At 41.7% G+C, this 19,735-nt stretch overlaps 1 non-coding gene and 1 pseudogene across 1 annotated transcript; one reads left to right on the top strand and one right to left on the bottom strand.

Moving 5' to 3' along the window:
- Window positions 1-752: 752 nt before the first annotated feature.
- On the bottom strand, window positions 753-19,373 carry LOC116623522 (annotated as a pseudogene).
- Window positions 5,227-5,359, top strand: LOC116623707. Its single transcript, XR_004297741.1, has one exon. It is a non-coding gene; the product is annotated as a small nucleolar RNA SNORA70 (small nucleolar RNA).
- Window positions 19,374-19,735: the final 362 nt, after the last annotated feature.

Below are 19,735 nucleotides of genomic sequence, written 5' to 3'. Positions count from 1 at the left end.
AGCTGGACTGACAATTAAGATATAGAATATTTCCATCATCCCCCAAAGTTATGCCCCTCTACAGGTAACCCCAAGCAGCCCTCCTCCTAGGCCCTTGGCATCCACTAATCTGTTTTCTCTGACTATAGTTTTGCCTTTTTAAGAATTTCACAAAAAGGAATTATACAGTAGGTATCTTTTATGTCTGGCTTCTGTCACTTAGCATAATGCTTTTCATATTTACCTATGTTGTGTGTATCGGTAATTTGTTCTTTCTTTAAAAAATTACTGAATAGTATCCACTGTATGGATATACCACAGTTGATCTGTTCACCAGTTGAGGGACATTTAGGTTGTTTCCAGTTTGTGGCTACTAGGAATGAAGTTGCTAGGACATTCTTGTACAACTCTTTGTTTGGAAATATTTTTTCATTCCTCTTGTATATATACCTAGGAGCAGGATTGCTAGGCTAGATGGTAAATATATGTTTGACTATAAAGAACTGCTCACCTGTTTTCTAAATGGGGCTATGCCAATTTGTATTTCCACCAGCAATGTAGGAGAGTTACATTCGCTCTGCATCCCTGCCACACTGACTAATCTTCTAGCCATTCTAGTGGGTAGGCAGTAAAATACCATTGTGGTTTTAATTTGCATTCTTTTGATGAATAATGATGTTAAGCATCTTTTGTGTACTTATTTGTCATTTTGTATACCTTCTTTGGTAAAGTGTCTGTTCAGATCTTTTATCTATCTTAAAAAATCAGATTGTCTTATTGATTTGTGAGTGGGAGTGTGTGTGTGTGTGTATCACGCTGTGGGAAGCTGGATGAATAATGGCCCTCTAAAGATGTTTATGTCCTAATCTCCAGAATCTATGAATATGTTACCTTGGATCTTGAGATGGGGAAATTATCCTGGTGGGTCCAATGTAATCACAAGGGTCTTTATAAGATGGAAGTAGGAGTGTCAGCATCACAGGTAGAGATGGAAGCAGAAGTTGACGTGCTGTGGGGCTGCAAGCCAAGGAATACAAGCAGCCTCGAAAAACTGGAAAAGACGAGGAAACAGATTCTCCCTGGAGCCTCCAGGAGGAAAGCAGCCCAGCTGACACCTTGATTTTAGCCCAGTGAGACTGATTTTAGGCTGTGTTTTTTTTGTTTTGTTTTTGTTTTTTTTGTTGGTTGTCAAATGATCCTTTATTGAAACGTTTTCCTTTGTAGTTAACTAGCGGGGCATTCCACCGCACCACCGTTGACGTCATCTATGATGTCATGAGGGTGGCGGCCATCAACATTGCAGCCCACAGACTGGGCAGGCCCCAGGATTTCTTTAATGGTTCCAGAGAGTTCTCTGGCTAAAGATTGGTGTCGCATCTGTCGGGCAATATTGAAAATCTCATCAAAAGTGATATTTCCACTGTGCTTAATGTTTTTCTGCTTCTTTCTGTCCCTTGGCGGTTTCCTTGAGGGCTTTGATCATCAGGGCAGAGGCAGAAGGTACCACTTCAATCTGGGCCTGTCTGTTCTGAATGGTCAGTTTCACCGTCATCCTCAGACCCTTCCAATCACTGGTTGCCTTGATGAAGTCATCACCAAACTCTTTTGGAGACAGACCCAGGGGGCCGATCTTGAGGGCCAGGGCAGACGTGGCACCGACTTCGCCACCGGTGCACCTCAGGTCCACGACTTTGACCTCGTCAGGGTTGAACTTAGGCGGCGTGGCGGAGGTGGCTGGTGTCGGATGAACCCGGATTCAGGACGACCGAAAAAAGTTGCACCTTTTCCTCCCCGAGCCAAAAGCCAAAAGTGATTTTAGGCTGTTAACCTCTAACTGTAAGATAATCGATTTGTAGGGCACCTGGGTGGCTCAGTCGGTTAAGCATCGGCCTTTGGCTCAGATCATGATCCCGGGGTCCTGGGATCGAGTCCCACACCGGGCTCCCTGCTCAGCAGGAAGTCTGCTTCTGCCCCTCCTCCCCCTGCTCGTGCTCTCTCTCAAATAAGTAAATAAAATCTTAAAAGATTCTAAAAAAAAAAAAAAAATTGATCTGTATTGTTTTAAGTCACCAAGTTTGCAGTAATTTGTTAGAATAGAGGTGTGCCAGCACTCAGGGTTTATGGAATGATTCTAAGCCTTTTTTCTCTGCTTGTAAGTCAGTCTTGTTTTTGGTTCTACCGTATTGTTCTGAGTGGAGGAAGCAGGGTGTTCAGGAGGTGAGAACAGTACAAGAAAGCCGACCCAAAGTGGACATGAGCATCTGCTGCGCAGAGCGGACGGGTCTCAGATGGAGTAGAGTGTGTTGGAGAGTGGGACATGAGGTTATGTGGTGCAAGCAGAGGAATTTGGCCTTGAGAACCCACTCAGCTTGGGGCGTTTGAGTGGTTCGCTGGAAGTATGGGGCAGGGGCAGCGGGACTGGGATGAAACAGGCAATGGGGAGAAAAGACTTTCCCAGTCTCTCTCACTCCGTCTGGGGGGAAGGTGAACCAGGCATGCTTGTGACTATTATTTTAAAACAGCATTGCAGAGTTCTGCGAACCAAACGGATCCTGTTCATGAGGGATGGGGGCTCTGGGAGGTCACAGCCATCTCATCTGTCTGGGACCCTCTGGCTCTCCAGATTGCCCAGCATGCCCCCCCCCCCCCCCCCCCCCCCCCCCCCCCCCCGCGTCAATCTTCTTCTGAAATGGCGCGGGCCTTACTGAGGACGTTCAGAAGCAGTGCTGTCTGCCTGGCCCACCCTTCACTGTAGCCCAGCAGCATTTCAATATACCAGCAGGGCCATGGGGTTTCTTGGAGGGCGGCCTTCTGCAAAGGAGCCAAAACATACCGGCTGTGATCTCAAAAGCTATGCACCTTTGTCTTCTCTACTTCTCTGGCTCTGGTGGCGCGGCCGTCACACCGCATCTACCCAGCCCTGGGGACCAAGACTTCCATCCCTGGAACCCAGCATACCTCCAGACCCCTGGCCAAGGAATTTTCCATTCTCTTTTCTACTTCTACCTAGCCTAGGGCAGTTCAAATGCAACCTCCTCCAGGAAGCCTTCCCTGATAGCTCCACCTAAATAATACTTATTTTCTACCCTGCACATTTTCAGTGCCCAGTGATTGTCTGTGTACTATTTCATTTATATTATGTGGTCCTCTAATCATTCTGAAAAGGCAAGTGCGGATGGATGCCTTGTCTTCCAGTGAGATGGCATGCTTCTTTTTTTTTTTCTTTTTTTTTAGATTTTATTTATTTATTTGATAGAGACACAGCGAGAGAGGGAACACAATCAGGGGGAGTGGGAGAGAGAGAAGCAGGCTTCCCGCTGAGCGGGGAGCCCGATGTGGGGCTCGATCCCAGGACCCTGAGACCATGACCTGAGCCGAAGGCAGACGCTTAACAACTGAGCCACCCAGGCGCCCCGAGATGGCATGCTTCTTGAGGACAGGGAGCAACCTTTCTTCATTTGTGCCACATCTCACCAAATATATTGTAAACCACTTGGGGACAGGTGCTGGTCTACACGAAGACAGTGTTTATGATGCCATTCCAAAAGTTGTTCAGTAAACTCTTCAGGGGTAGGATGACTGGACTGGAACTAAATAAGAGGTGAGGAGGACTTCTTTGGGAGCCCAGAAGAGAACATTTGTTTATTGAAAAAGGCATTTCCTTTCTAGTGGTATCAATTCCTAAATTTAGGGCAAACCTATCAGCCAGCACTAGTATTTTACACTGTCAAAAATTGGGCTTCTGGTCCCTAGTCCCTTTTTTCCTTGTGTGTGTGTGTGTGTGTGTGTGTGTGTGTGTACTCTCCTTTCAATATTTTACAGACAGTAGAAGTTTAGTGAGTATCTTGTATGATAAACATTAAGGACTCCAAGATGAGTAATAGGTGATGTTTCTCTGCAGGTGGGCGATCTTAGCTGCTCTGAGTCTTTACCTGTCTGGTGCATGTCACAAACCTCCATCTCCAGCCCCAAGCTCCTTCCCCAAGTCCATTTCTCATGTTAGGTGTTAGGCAATTTCCCACATGTCAAAATACAGACAATAAGACTGCAGCCCCAAGAGGAGAGAGGTAATGATTCTCCTTGCCGAGAGCCACCCTCCCCTGCCATGATGTCACATGGCTTGTTGAAGCTGTGGAAGGAGTGAGGGGTGGGGGATCCTAATTCGTGGTTGGATTTTGGCAGAAAGCTGAGACACCCAGAACACTAGAGACCACCTCCTACCAGTGGGAAGCTGAGTTAAAATCAAGAGAAACTAGTGGTTAAATTCAGTCTTCCCATGCACAAGAAAAAAAGCACATTTTATAACATCAGAGGAAAAAATTAATGATCACCTACTAAAATGAATGAAAGTAGCAGGAGTAGTAACAACAACAAGGACAACAGGACAGAGTGGGAAACAAATACGGTATAATTTGGAGAGTTTATACTTAGTGTGGGGGGACAGACCCACTCTAAGGATATGCCCTCCTTTGGTAGCACTGACTTGGCTTCTGCATCCTAGCTTGCATGGACATGGGAACTGTGTGGGAGCTGATAAAGGTGTTTCACCAAGCCCTCAATCCAATCCAGTCTCCATCCTCCCCTTTTGCAGCTTCCCCTTCCTCCAAAAAAAAAATTTTTTTTTTTGGCAAGGTGGGGTGGTGTCTGTGGTTAGGACAATGCCTCACATTGCCAGGAGAGGGCAGCAGATCATCCCCCCGACCCCCACCCGCACCACCCAGGTGTAACCTCGGCGCTTCCTAGGATTCCAGCCAGTGGTTACTGAGTGCCCACTACATGCCAGGCTCTGTGCTGGGCACTGGGGATGCAAAGCTGACTAAGATATGGTCCGTGCTCTGGAGGAGCCCATGGTTTAAATGAGTGAGACAGCCATGGAAATGCATACAGTGCCAAACGGGGTGAGGTGCTAAGGCAGAAGGCTCCTTGGGGGACTGCTGTGTCTCAAGGAGGGGTGGGGACAATAGGGGCATTAAAAAGCACCTCAGAGGGGCGCCTGGGTGGCTCAGTTGTTAGGCATCTGTGTTCGGCTCAGGTCATGATCCCAGGGTCCTGGGATAGAGCCCCGCATCCGCCTCCCTGCTCAGCAGAGAGTCTGCTTCGCCCTCTCCCACTCCCCCTGCTTTTGTTCCTGCTCTCACTATCTCTCTCTCTGTCAAATAAATAAATAAAATCTTAAAAAAAAGAAAAATAAAAAGCACCTCAGAATTCTGAGGAGATGCTTGAACTGGGTCTTGAAAGATGATGGGTCTGCAGCCAATTAAACTGACTCTGCTCTTTCCCCATGGGGGCCCAGTGTGCAATGGCTGCAAACAGGAGCCTCCTTGGTAGTGTATGCAGCCTGTTGCCCTAAAGATTGCCCTAAGGGACCTTGGAGACAGCCCTTTCCAGTGGACATTGATGTCTGACCTCATGTTATCTCTAATCTAGGCTCCAGACAGGTATGCAGGGTGCCTTTGGAAAACCCCAGGGCACAGTAGTCAGGGTCCATATTGGCCAAGTCATCGTGTCCATCCATACCAAGCTGCAGAACAAGGAGCATTGTGATTGAGGCCCTATGAAGGGCCAAGGTCAAGTTCCCTGGCCACCAGAAGATCCACATTTCCAAGAAGTAGGGCTTTACTAAGTTTAATGCAGAGGAATTTGAAGACATGGTAGCTGAATAGCGGCTCATCCCAGATGGCTGTGGGTCAAATACATCCCTAATTGTGGTCCCTTGGACAAATGGCAGGCTCTGCACTCGTGAGAACCTCGGCACTGTGCCCTCCCTATTCATGCCCACCAATAAATCCTATTTCCTGTCAAAACAAAACAAGACAAAAAAAAAAAAAAAAGATGATGGGGTTTTTTTGCAGTGTACACAGACAGGAAAGACATCCCAGGCAGGGAAACCAGGGTGAGCATGACACTCACTATGGGCAAAAGTTGCTAGGGAGGGGGCAGGCCAAGAGCCTCGGGAAGTTGATGCATCATGGAGTGCGATCCTTGGCTGCCATGCTGAAGACTAGAGCCATGAAGGAAATGAGAAGCCATCATAGGGGTTTAATTAGGCGAATAACACACTCAGATCTGCACTTTAAAGAAGTTCGTTCTAGCTGTGTGGAGAGATACCATAGGGATGTAGAAAGGGCAGACCTTAAGATTTACTTAAAACAGGTAGGGTGTGAGGTGATGGTGGTCTGAACAAAGATGGAAGCAGTGGGGGTGGGAAGGAGGGCTGGGCATGAGGTTTGGTCTCTGATTAGATGGAGTGGGATGAGGGCAGAGGTCTCCCAGGTTTCTGGCTTCGGTGGTAGGGGTGAGTGCTGGTGGCAGCTGATAGGTGAACAGAAGGGAGGAAGAGAGATCTGGCAAGAAAGAGTATGTGTCGTTGCCAAATACGGGGCATCATGTCCAGCTCTGCATTTTGTTCCTGCCATACTCCCCCAGTCTAGACTCTTACCACTTCTCACTGGTTCTGTGACAGAGACTTCCTGTTGGGTCTCACCGTGTTTAGTCTCTCTCACTGTTGGAAGAGCTTCTGACTTCTTTCACTTAATACATGTTTATGGACAGCCCATTATGTGCAGGCACCGGGATAAGTTCCTTCCCCCACAGAGCTTATGGCCTAGCGGGAATGGGGATGAAGGATGAGACAGATAAGCTGATAGTTGCAATACAGTGTGAAAAATGCTTTCATAGGTGAGAACATTCGGTGGGTGGGATGTATAACCTGGACAGCAGCAGTATGGGCCAGAGGACCAAGGGAGATTTCCTGGAGCAATGACACTGAGGCTCAACTGGATGAGTAGAGGCTTGCCCAATGCAGGAGTGGGTGGCAATGGGGCTGGGGATGGGGAGAGAGTGTTTAAACAAGGCAGTGCAGTGTCTGACCCTGAGTTTCTCCTGTGCAGCACAGGAGAAAACAAGCAGGCTCCACTGGAGAGTAGACAGGAGAAATCATGTTGTTGGGTTTCCACCAAGGAAATGAGATGAAAAGGACATTCAATGAAGAGGATAGAGGGAAGTTTTTGTAGTGCAGAGACTTTTCCGAAGGCCTTGGGGAGAAGTTGGAAGGGGAAGAGGCAGAGGGATAGTTTGGGGGAGGAAGCACAGAGCAAATACGGCAACTCATTCATTTGTTCATTTTATTTAATAAGCAGGTCCTGGGGACCTAATCCAGGTCAGAAATACAGTAATGAGCAAGATGAGCAAGTTTCCCAATCTCATGGAACTTACCTTTTTGTGGGAGGAAAGATACAATAAATAAGATAATTTCAGATAGTAGGAAGTGCTATGAAGAATGGGAAATGGGATGTAATAGAGAGTGCCTGGGGGAGCTTAGTTTCTATTGTGGAAAATTTTAATCATATGTAGAAGTCAAGAAAATAGCGTAATGAACTTTCCTGTACCCATCACCAAATGCACTAATGAGTTACTACCAGGTAGACAAAGTCATGTGGGCCATGGCTCTTGGTCTAAATAACATGCTTTTAGGTGTGATTAATTGAAATGGAATATAAAAGTTAAAAACAATGTTTGAAGGTTATCTGTCAACCATGGTTACAAGCACTCTATATAATTATTTATTACTCTCTACGAAGTCATGAAGTAGATTTTTAGAAAAACTTTCTATGGTGGAAAATTTTAATCATATGCAGAAGTCAAGAAAATAGTGTAATGAGCCTTCCTATACCCATCACCAAATGCACTATTTATTAACTCATAGCCAATCTTGTTTCACATATACTTCCACCCATTTCTCCCTCTCCCTTATTATTTTGAAGCAAATCCCAGACATATAATTTCATTCATAAATATTCAATATATATCTGTAAAAGAAAAGATCTCTTTAAAAAAACATAAACACAATACCATTATCACACCAACCACCCACACAATTATTCTTTAATATCATCAAATATTCTGCTATCTCCAAATTTACAATTATTTCATATTTTTTTTACAGTGTGTTTGTTTGGACCAGGATCCAAATAAAGTCCTACTTTATGATTGTTTGATTTGTTTCTTAGCTTTTTTGAACTTTGATATCCCCTTTCATCTCTTTTTTTCTCCCTTGAGATTTACTTATTGAAGGAACAAGTCTGTTTTCCCATATTTTGTATTTTGCTAACTATAGCCTCATGAATTGTTTAACATGTTCCTCTGTTCTTTGTATATACTGTAAAGTAGTAGTTTGTTCTGGAGGCTTGATCAGATTCAGATTAGAGATGGGGGTGGGCAACAGAGATTATGCTAGGTTCTTCCATCAGGAGGAGCTATGTCATTTCTGGTTCTCTTTTTTTTTTTAGTGATGTTAGCACCCATTAATTAATTATGAATTGAAAAATGGTGGTATTATTATATCATTGCTGCTTCTTTTATTAGCTGGCATACTTCTATAAAGAGATACTGCCACTTATAAACTGTTTTTGTTACCCAGTGGTACAATTTATATAGAAAAGCCTGAATAATTGCTTGATTTGTTCTATTTATTTACCATTTTTCAAAATAATGTGTTTTTTTTAATACCCTTCAAAGCTGACCACTCTTTTCCCCTTTAAGAATCATTATGAACTCAGGCATGTAAATTAATATATTTGATATGTTCGATAGATTTCAATATATTATAATTATTACCTTTTGATATATTTCAATATATTTGATATATTTCAATATATTGTAATTATTATCTTCATTAGTGTTTAAAATGTCTCATCTTTGGCCAGAAGGGGTTCTTTAAATTGGCTCTTGAGACTTGTTGACATTATCCTAATAATCTTTGATAGATTCCTTGCTCTTCAGGGTGGCAGTATGTTCCAGGCTCATCTTACACACTTTTGTTCCCAGACCTGGAATCAACAATTTCTCCAAGAAGTCCTAGTTTCTTTTAGTGGGAAATGGTATTTGGAGACCACAGTCTTGGTGCTAGTGATAGACATATTTCTTTTTAAACTATTTTTAAAAATTGAGGCGCCTGGGTGGCTCAGTCAGTTAAGCATCTGACGTCAGCTCAGGTCATGATCCCGGGGTCCTAGGATGGAGCTCCACATTGGTCTGCTCAGCGAGGAGTTTGCTTCTCCTTCTCCCTCTGCCCCTCCCCCCACTCATGCTCTCTCTCTCTCTCTCTTTCTCTCTCTCTCTCTCTCAAATAAATAAAATCTAAAAAGAATACTTAAAAAAATTAACAGCTTTACCAAAGTATAATTTAAATACCATAAAATTCACCAATTTTAAGTGTACGATTCAATGATTTTTAGCATATTTACAGAATTTTGCAACCATCACCAAAATCTAATTTTAGAACATTTCTATCACCCCAAAAGAACTTCATGCTTACTAGAGTCCCTCCTCATTCTTACTCCCAGCCCTAGACAACCACTAATCTACTTTCTGTCTCTATGTATCTGCCTATCCTGGACATATGTTATAAATGGAATCATGCAGTGTGTATTCCTTTATGTTTTACTTCTTTCATGGAGCATAAGACAGCATGTCTCAGTACTTCCTTTTTATTGTTGAATATTATTCCATTGCATAGAAATACCACACTTTGTTTATCAATTCATCAGTTGATGGGCATTTGAATTATTTTCACCTCTTGGCTCTTGTGGATAGTGCTTCTATGAACATTTATGCACAAGTCTTTGTGAAGACATATGTTTTCATTTTCCCTGGGGAGATACTCAAAGTAAAATTTCTTGCTTTATGATAATTCTATATTTAACATTTTAAGAAATTGTCATATTATTTTCCAAAAAAGTGGTTGTGCCATTTTACATTTCCACCAGCAATGTATGAGGACTTCTATTTCTCCACATTCTCACCAACACTTGTTATTTGTCTTATTGACTATAGTTATTCTAGTGAGTATGAAGTAGTATCTCATTGTGGTTTTGATTTGCATTTTCTAGTGCCTAATGATGTTGAGTAGTTATTAATGTGCTTATTGGTCATTAATATGTCTTCTTTGGAGAAATGTGTGTTCGGATACTTTGCCCATTTTTAAATTGAGTTATTGGTGCTTATTACTGAATTTTAAGAGTTCTTCAGGATATAAGTCGCATATATCTATATGACTTGTAAATATGTTCTCCAATTCTGTGGGTTGTCTTTTCACTTTCTTGACTGTGTCTTTCGAAGTGCCAAAGTTTTTAATTTGTCATTTTATTTTTTCCTTGTGCTTTTGCTTTTTGCCCAACATTAGACTACAAAAATTTACTCTTATGTTTTCCCCTAAGTTTTTGTTCTAACATGTAGGCCTGTAATCCATTTGAGCTAATTTTTGTGTATAGTGTGAGGTAGGGGCCCAAATTAATTTTTTTTTCCCTTCAGGTTATCCAATTGCCCCAGCATCATTTGTTGAAAAGACGATTTCTTTCCCATTGAATTTTCTTGGTACCTTTTTTTTTTTTAAAGATTTTATTTATTGGGGCGCCTGGGTGGCTCAGTTGTTAAGCGTCTGCCTTCAGCTCGGGTCGTGATCCCAGGGTCCTGGGATCGAGCCCCACGTTGGGCTCCCCGCTCTGCGGAAGGCCTGCTTCTCCCTCTCCCACTCCCCCTGCTTGTGTTCCCTCTCTTGCTGTGTCTCTCTGTCAAATAAATAAATAAAAAGTCTTTAAAAAAAAAAAATTAAAAAAAAAAAAAAGACTAGTGACCCAGGCGCCCCTTCTTGGTACCTTTGAAAAAAATCAATTGACTATAAAAGTAAGGGTTTATTTCTGGACTTTCAATTATATTCCATCAACCTGTATGTCTGTCTTAATGACAGTACTACACTGTCTTGATTATCTTTGTAGTAGTTTGAAATCAGGAAGTGTAAGTCCTCCAACCTTTCTTTTTTAGAATTGTTTTGGGATTCTTTGCATTTCCATATGAATTTTACAATTAGCTTACCAATTTCCACAAAAAAGACAGAAGGGATTTTTGTAGGGATTGTGTTGAATCTGTAGACCAATTAGGGGAGCCTCTCCATCTTAATTATGTTTAGTCTTCTGATCCATGAATGTGGGTTGTCTTTCTATTTGTTTAAGTCTTCTTTAGTTTCTTTCAGCAATGTTTTATACTTTTCATTGTACAAGTCTTAAACCCGTTTTGTTCAGTTTATTCCTAAGTATTTTATTCTTTTTGATCTTATTGTGAATGGGATAATTTTCTTAATTTCATTTTTATGTTGTTCATTGCTAGTGTATAGAAGTACAGCTGATTTTTATATATTGATTTTGTGAATTTGCTGAACTCCTTTATTAATTCTAGCTTTTTTTTTTAGTGGATTTCTTCAGATTTTCTGTATACAAGATCATGTAATTTGTGGATAAGATAGTTTTATTTCTTCCTTTCCAATCTGGATGCCTCTTATACCTTTGTTGCCTGATACTCTGGCTAGAATATTCAGTACATTGTTGAATAGAATTGCTGATCATGTACATCCTTGTCTTGTTCCCAATCTTAGGGGGAAAGCTCTTGGTCTTTCACTATTAAATATGCTAGCTGTAGGCTTTCACAGATACTTTTTATCATATTGAGGAAGTAACTTCCTATTCCTAGTTTGTTGAGGATTTTTTTTCATGAATGGGTACATATTATCTTTATCCAGTTTTACAAATAAGGAAACTAGCACTCTATTTATAGATAATGTGACTCCAAAAACCAAGTTCTTTTTTTTTTTTTTTAAAGTAATCTCTACGCCCAACATAGGACTCAAACTCACAACCCTGAGATCAAGAGTCATAAGCTCTACCAACTGAACCAGCCAGGTGCCCAAAGACCAAACTCTTTTTTATATATATATATATATCATCAGTATTTATTCCAGAGGTAGAGTGCTAATATTTTTATATTCCTGGTACATACTTTCTTTTCTTTAATTAACATGTAAGGTATTATTTGTTTCAGGGGTATAGGTCTGTGATTCATCAGTCTTACACAACACCCAGCGCTCACTATGTACCCTCCCCAATGTCCATCACCCAGCCATCCCAACCCCCCACCCCCTCCTCTCCAGCAACCCTCAATTTGTTTCCTAAGATTAAGAGTCTCTTATGGTGGGCGGAGCAAGATGGCGGAGGAGTAGGAGATCTGGATTTCGTCTGGTCCCAGGAATTCAGCTGGATGGGGATCAAACCATTCTGAACACCTGCAAGCTCAACAGGAGATCGAAGAAAAGAATAGCAACAACTCTCTGAACAGAAAAGCGACCACTTTCTGGAAGGTAGGACGTGCGGAGAAGTGAATCCGAGGCGATATTCGGGAGGATAGATGGCGGGGGAGGGGGCCTCCGTCGGCCGCTTCTGGCAAGTGATAGAGCCGTGGAGCACAAAATCGGAACTTTTAGAAGTCTGCTCCGCTGAGGGACGTCGCTCCAGTGGCTAAGCGGGGGGTGGAACCCTCGTGGGACAGTGTGGTCTCAGTACCCTCGGGGTCACAGAAAGACCAGGGGTGCCTGAGTGTGGCAGAGCTCCCAGGTATCGGAGCAGGGAAGCCGGCTGCAGAGACAGAGCCCAGGTGCGGGCTCTCAGCTCGGGGTTGCCATAAACCGTGTTCCGCAGCACAGTCGGGCCACTGCTCCTCCAGCAGGGACCCAACAAGCGGCAGATCTGGGGGGACTCCCCTTCCTCCCCCAGGAGGAGCAGCACGGGAGCGCACTGCAGGGATCTGCTGGGTTTGGAGACTCCACATGGGGTCAGGTGCCAGAGACAAAAACGCTCGGTCACAGGCCAGCTGAGCACGGAGTGCGGCCAGAGACCAGGGAGACGGGAGTGATTGACTGCTTTTCTCTGGGGGCGCACTGAGGAGTGGGGCCCCGAGTTTTCGGCTCCTCCAGGGCGGAGCTTGGGAAGCCGCCATTTTCACTTTTGGCCTCCAAAGCTGTACGGAAAGCTTGCAGGGAACAAAAGCTCCCGAGAGCAAACCCGAGCAGATTACTTAGCCCGGACCGGCAAGGGCTGGGCAATTCCGCCTCCGGCAAAGACATTTGGTAACCACGGCAATAGGCCCTTCCCCCAGAAGATCAGCAAGAACAGCCAGCCAAGACCAAGTTTACCGATCAATGAGAACGGCAGAACTCCAGCGCTAGGGGAATAATGCACATAGAATCCATGGCTTTTTTTACCATGATTCTTTACTCTTTCAAAGTTAATTTTTTTTTAATTGTCTTTTTTTTAAAATTTTTCTTTTTCCCTTTTTCAACCAACATCTTATCAATCCCTTTTTTAAAAAAATTTTTATTTTTCATTTTTAGACTCATTCTATCCCTTCATAGTAGTTACCCTTATTATTGGCATATATATATAAGTTGTTCTCTCTTTAAAATTTTGAGATAAAGTTTCTTTTAACAGATCAAAATATACCCTAAATCTCTAGTGTATGGCTTTGTTCTAGTCTCCTGCCTGATCACATTCTCTCCCCCCCTTTTTTTTTAAATCCTCTTCTTTCTTTTTTCAAACAACTTCTTATATTATCAATTCCTTTTATAAAATTTTTAATAATTTTCATCTTTACAGTCATATTCCATTCCTTCATCATATCAACCCTTATTTTTGTACATATATAAGTTTTTCTTTCCTTAAAATTTTGGGAGGCACTTTCTTCTAACAGACCAAAGTACACCCAAAATCTAGTGTGTGGCACTGATCTATGCACCAGCCTGATCATATTTGATCATATTCTGTTTTTTTGTGTTTTGTTCTGTTTTTGTTTGTTTTTATCTTTTTCTTTTTTTTTTCTTTTTCTTTTCTCTTTCTTTCCCTTTCTTTTCCCCTGGCTTCAGGTCTTTTCTGATTTGTTTAGAGTATATTTTCTGGGGATGTTGTTACCCTGTTAGCATTTTGTTCTCTCATTCATCTCTTCTCCTCTGGACAAAATGACAAGATGGAAAAAATCACCTCAACAAAAAGAACAAGAGGTAGTACCAACTGCCAGGGACCTACTCAATACGGACATTAGTATGATGTCAGACCTAGAGTTCAGAATCATGATTTTAAAGATACTAGCTGGGCTTGAAAAAAGCATGGAAGTTATTAGAGAAACCCTTTCTGGAGAAATAAAAGAACTAAAATCTAATCAAGTCAAAATCAAAAAGGCTATTAATGAGGTGCAGTCAAAAATGGGGGTGCTAACTGCTAGGATAAATGAGGCAGAAGAGAGAATCAGTGATATAGAAGACCAAATGATGGAAAATAAAGAAGCTGAGAAAAAGAGAGGTAAACAACTACTGGATCACGAGGGCAGAATTCGAGAGATAAGCGATACCATAAGACGAAACAACATTAGAATAATTGGGATCCCAGAAGAAGAAGAAAGGGGGGGGGCAGAAGGTATATTGGAGCAAATTATAGCAGAGAACTTCCCTAATTTGGGGAAGGAAACAGCCATCAAAATCCAGGAGGCACAGAGAACCCCTCTCAAAATCAATAAAAATAGGTCAACACCCTGACATCTAATAGTAAAACTTACAAGTCTCAGAGACAAAGAGAAAATACTGAAAGCAGCTCGGGAGAAGAGATATGTAACCTACAATGGTAGAAACATTAGATTGGCAACAGACCTATCCACAGAGACCTGGCAGGCCAGAAAGGACTGGCATGATATATTCAGAGCACTAAATGAGAAAAATATGCAGCCAAGAATACTATATCCAGCTAGGCTGTCATTGAAAATAGAAGGAGAGATAAAAAGCTTCCAGGACAAACAAAAACTTAAAGGAATTTGCAAACACGAAACCAGCCCTACAAGAAATATTGAAAGGGGTCCTCTAAGCAAAGAGAGAGCCTAAAAGTAACATACACTGGAAAGGAACAAAGACAATACACAGTAACAGTCATCTTACAGGCAGTACAATGGCACTAAATTCATATCTTTCAATAGTTACCCTGAATGTAAATGGGCTAAATGCCCCAATCAAAAGACACAGGGTATCCGATTGGATAAAAAAACAAGACCCATCGATATGCTGTCTGCAAGAGACTCGTTTTAGACCCAAAGACACCTCCAGATTGAAAGTGAGGGAATGGAAAAACCATTTACCATGCTAATGGACACCAAAAGAAAGCTGGGATGGCAATCCTTATATCAGGCAAATTAGATTTTAAACCAAAGACTGTAATAAGAGATGAGGAAGGACGCTATATCCTACTTAAAGGGTCTATCCAACAAGAAGATCTAACAATTGTAAATATCTATGCCCCTAACATGGGAGCAGCCAATCATATAAGCCAATTAATAACAAAAGCAAAGAAACACATTGACAACAATACAATAATAGTGGGGGACTTTAACACCCCCCTCACTGAAATGGACAGATCATCTAAGCAAAAGATCAACAAGGAAATAAAGACTTTAAATGACACACTGGACCAAATGGACTTCACAGACATATTCAGAACATTCCATCCCAAAGCAACGGAATACACATTCTTCTCTGGTGCCCATGGAACATCCTCCAGAATAGATCACATCCTAGGTCACAAATCAGGTCTCAACCAGTACCAAAAGACTGGGATTATTCCCTGCATGTTTTCAGACCACAATGCTTTGAAACTAGAACTCAATCACAAGAGGAAAGTCGCAAAGAACTCAAATACATGGAGGCTAAAGAGCATCCTACTAAAGAATGAATGGGTCAACCAGGAAATTAAAGAAGAATTAAAAAAATTCATGGGAACCAATGAAAATGAAAACACAACTGTTCAAAATCTTTGGGATGCAGCAAAGGCAGTCCTAAGAGGAAAGTATATAGCAATACAAGCCTTTCTCAAGAAACAAGAAAGGTCTCAAAAACACAACCTAACCCTACACCTAAAGGAGCTGGAGAAAGAACAGCAAATAAAGCCTAAACCCAGCAGGAGAAGAAAATAATAAACATCAGAGCAGAAATCAATGAAATAGAAACCAAAAGAACAGTAGAACAGATCAATGAAACTAGGAGCTGGTTCTTTGAAAGAATTAACAAGATTGATAAACCACTGGCCAGACTTATCAAAAAGAAAAGAGAAAGGACCCAAATCAATAAAATCATGAATGAAAGAGGAGAGATCACAACCAACACCAAAGAAATACAAAGAATTATAAGAACATATTATGAGCAACTATATGCCAGCAAATTAGATAACCTGGAAGAAATGGATGCATTCCTAGAGATGTATCAACTACCAAAACTGAACCAGGAAGAAACAGAACACCTGAACGGACCTATAACCACTAAGGAAATTGAAGCAGTCATCAAAAATCTCCCAAGAAACAAAAGCCCAGGGCCAGATGGCTTCCCAGGGGAATTCTACCAAACATTTAAAGAAGAATTAATACCTATTCTTCTGAAACTGTTCCAAAAAATAGAAATGGAAGGAAAACTTCCAAACTCGTTTTATGAGGCCAATACCTTGATCCCCAAACCAGACAAAGACCCCATCAAAAAGGAGAATTACAGACCAATATCCTTGATGAACATGGATGCAAAAATTCTCACCAAAATACTAGCCAATAGTATCCAACAGTACATTAAAAGGATAATTCACCACGACCAAGTGGGATTTATCCCTGGGCTGCAAGGTTGGTTCAACACCCGCAAATCAATCAATGTGATACAATACATTAACAAAAGAAAGAACAAGAACCATATCATTCTCTCAATAGATGCAGAAAAAGCATTTGACAAAGTACAGCATCCTTTCTTGATCAAAACTCTTCAGAGTATAGGGATAGAGGGTACATACCTCAATATCATAAAAGCCATCTATGAAAAACCTACAGCGAATATCATTCTCAACGGGGAAAAACTGAGAGCTTTCCCCCTAAGGTCAGGAACGCGGCAGGGATGTCCACTATCACCACTGCTATTCAACATAGTATTAGAAGTCCTAGCCACAGCAATCAGACAACAAAAAGAAATCAAAGGCATCCAAATTGGCAAAGAAGAAGTCAAACTCTCACTCTTTGCAAATGATATGATACTTTATGTGGAAAACCCAAAAGACTCCACCCCAAAACTGCTAGAACTCATACAGGAATTCAGTAAAGTGGCAGGATATAAAATCAATGCACAGAAATCAGTGGCATTCCTATACACCAACAACAAGACAGAAGAAAGAGAAATTAAGGAGTCGATCCCATTTACAATTGCACCCAAAACCATAAGATAACCAGGAATAAATCTAACCAAAGAGGCAAAGGATCTGTACTCAGAAAACTATAAAATACTCATGAAAGAAATTGAGGTAGACACAAAGAAATGGAAAAACGTTCCTTGCTCATGGATTGGAAGAACAAATATTGTGAAGATGTCAATGCTACCTAGAGCAATCTACACATTCAATGCAATCCCCATCAAAATACCATCCACTTTTTTCAAAGAAATGGAACAAATAATCGTAAAATTTGTATGGAACCAGAAAAGACCCCGAATAGCCAGGGGAATGTTGAAAAAGAAAAGCAAAGCTGGTGGCATCACAGTTCCGGACTTCAAGCTCTATTACAAAGCTGTCATCATCAAGACAGTATGGTACTGGCATAAAAACAGACACATCGATCAGTGGCACAGAATAGAGAGCCCAGAAATGGACCCTCAACTCTATGGTCAGCTAATCTTCGACAAAGCAGGAAAGAATGTCCAATGGAAAAAAGACAGTCTCTTCAACAAATGGTGTTGGGAAAATTGGACAGCCACGTGCAGAAGAATGAAACTAAACCATTTCCTTACACCACACACAAAAATAGACTCCAAATGGTTGAAAGACCTAAATGTGAGACAGGAGTCCATCAAAATCCTAAAGGACAACACAGGCAGCAACCTCTTCGACCTCAGCCGCAGCAGCTTCTTCCTAGAAACATCACCAAAGGCAAGGGAAGCAAGCAAAAATGAACTCTTGAGACTTCATCAAGATAAAAAGCTTTTGCACAGCAAAAGAAACAGCCAACAAAACCAGAAGACAACCGACAGAATGGGAGAAGATATTTGCAAATGACATACCAGATAAAGGGCTAGTATCCAAAATCTATCAAGAACTTATCAAACTCAACCCCCAAAGAACAAATAATCCAATCAAGAAATGGGCAGAAGACATGAACAGACATTTTTCCAAAGAAGACATCCAAATGGCCAACAGACACATGAAAAAGTGCTCAACATCACTCGGCATCAGGGAAATCCAAATCAAAACCTCAATGAGATACCACCTCACACCAGTCAGAATGGCTAAAATTAACAAGTCAGGAAACGATAGATGTTGATGGGGATGCGGAGAAAGGGGAACCCTCCTACACTGTTGGTGGGAATGCAAGCTGGTGCAACCACTCTGGAAAACAGTATGGAGGTTCCTCAAAAAGTTGAAAATAGAGGTACCATATGATCCAGCAATTGCACTACTGGGTATTTACCCCAAAGATACAAATGTAGGGATCCGAAGGGGTACATGCACCCCAATGTTTATAGCAGCAATGTCCACAATAGCCAAACTGTGGAAAGAGCCAAGATGTCCATCGACAGATGAATGGATGAAGAAGGTGTGGTATATATATACAATGGAATATTATGCAGCCATCAAAAGGAATGAGATCTTGCCATTTGCAATGACGTGGATGGAACTGGAGGGTGTTATGCTGAGCTAAATAAGTCAATCAGAGAAAGACATGTATCATATGACCTCACTGTTATGAGGAATTTTTAATCTCAGGAAACAAACTGAGGGTTGCTGGAGTGGTGGGGGGTGGAACAGATGGGGTGGCTGGGTGATAGACATTGGGGAGGGTATGTGCTATGGTGAGCGGTGTGAATTGTACAAGACTGTTGAATCACAGACCTGTACCTCTGAAACAAATAATGCAATATAGGTTAAGAAAAAAAAGAAGAAGAAGAAGATAGCAGGAGGGGAAGAATGAAGGGGGAGAAATCGGAGGGGGAGACGAACCATGAGAGATGATGGAGTCTGAAAAACAAACTGAGGGTTCTAGAGGGGAGGGGGGTGGGAGGATGGATTAGCCTGGTGATGGGTATTAAAGAGGGCACATTCTGCATGGAGCACTGGGTGTTATGCACAAACAATGAATCATGGAACACTACATCAAAAACTAATAATGTAAGGTATGGTGATTAACATAACAATAAAAAATTTTTAAAAAGGTCTCTTATGGTTTGTCTCCCTCTCTGGTTTTGTCTTGTTTCATTTTTTTCCTCTCTTCTTCTATGATCCTCTGCCTTGTTTCTTAAATTCTGCATATCTGTGAGATCGTATGATAATTGTCCAAAGACCAAACTCTTAATCACTGGGCTATCTCTATAGCATACTCTTCCACTTAATTATTTTCACTCAGCCTCCTCCTCTGTATTCTTACCTTCTGCTCACTTTGTTAATGTTGATCTTCTTCAGGATTCTTGGCCCTTTGCACTTGTTTATTCTCTCCTGAGGCAAAAGAATGGCTTTGACCATTACCTCTAAGCTACAAAATCTATATCTTCAGTTCTCCTTAAACTCTAGTATATCCTAATGCTTCCAAGTCTTATCCACTTGGATATCTAAAGAAATCTCAAACCCCTCATGTTCCTAAAATTTCCCATTATCCCCTGTCCTCTCACATGGGTTCCTCTTTCTATATTTTCAACATCAAATGCTTCTTTCATTTACCTTATTCAAGTCTGAACCTGGGAGTGATCCCACATGCCTGCTTTTCCTTGGCCTCTTCTCTCACCTCTTCTAATCAGTTGCCAAGTTCTGCCTATTTTAACCTCCAAAGTATCTTTGTAATCTGTCCTTGTCTCTACATCTCCAGTGCTACTACCTCAGGTCAGGTG

The sequence above is a fragment of the Phoca vitulina genome, unplaced genomic scaffold, assembly GCF_004348235.1.
Source record: "Phoca vitulina isolate PV1807 unplaced genomic scaffold, GSC_HSeal_1.0 scaffold59, whole genome shotgun sequence".
Lineage (NCBI taxonomy): Eukaryota > Metazoa > Chordata > Mammalia > Carnivora > Phocidae > Phoca > Phoca vitulina.
The sequence above is the reverse complement of the archived record's forward strand: the minus strand, read 5'-3'. Positions and strand labels throughout refer to the sequence as shown.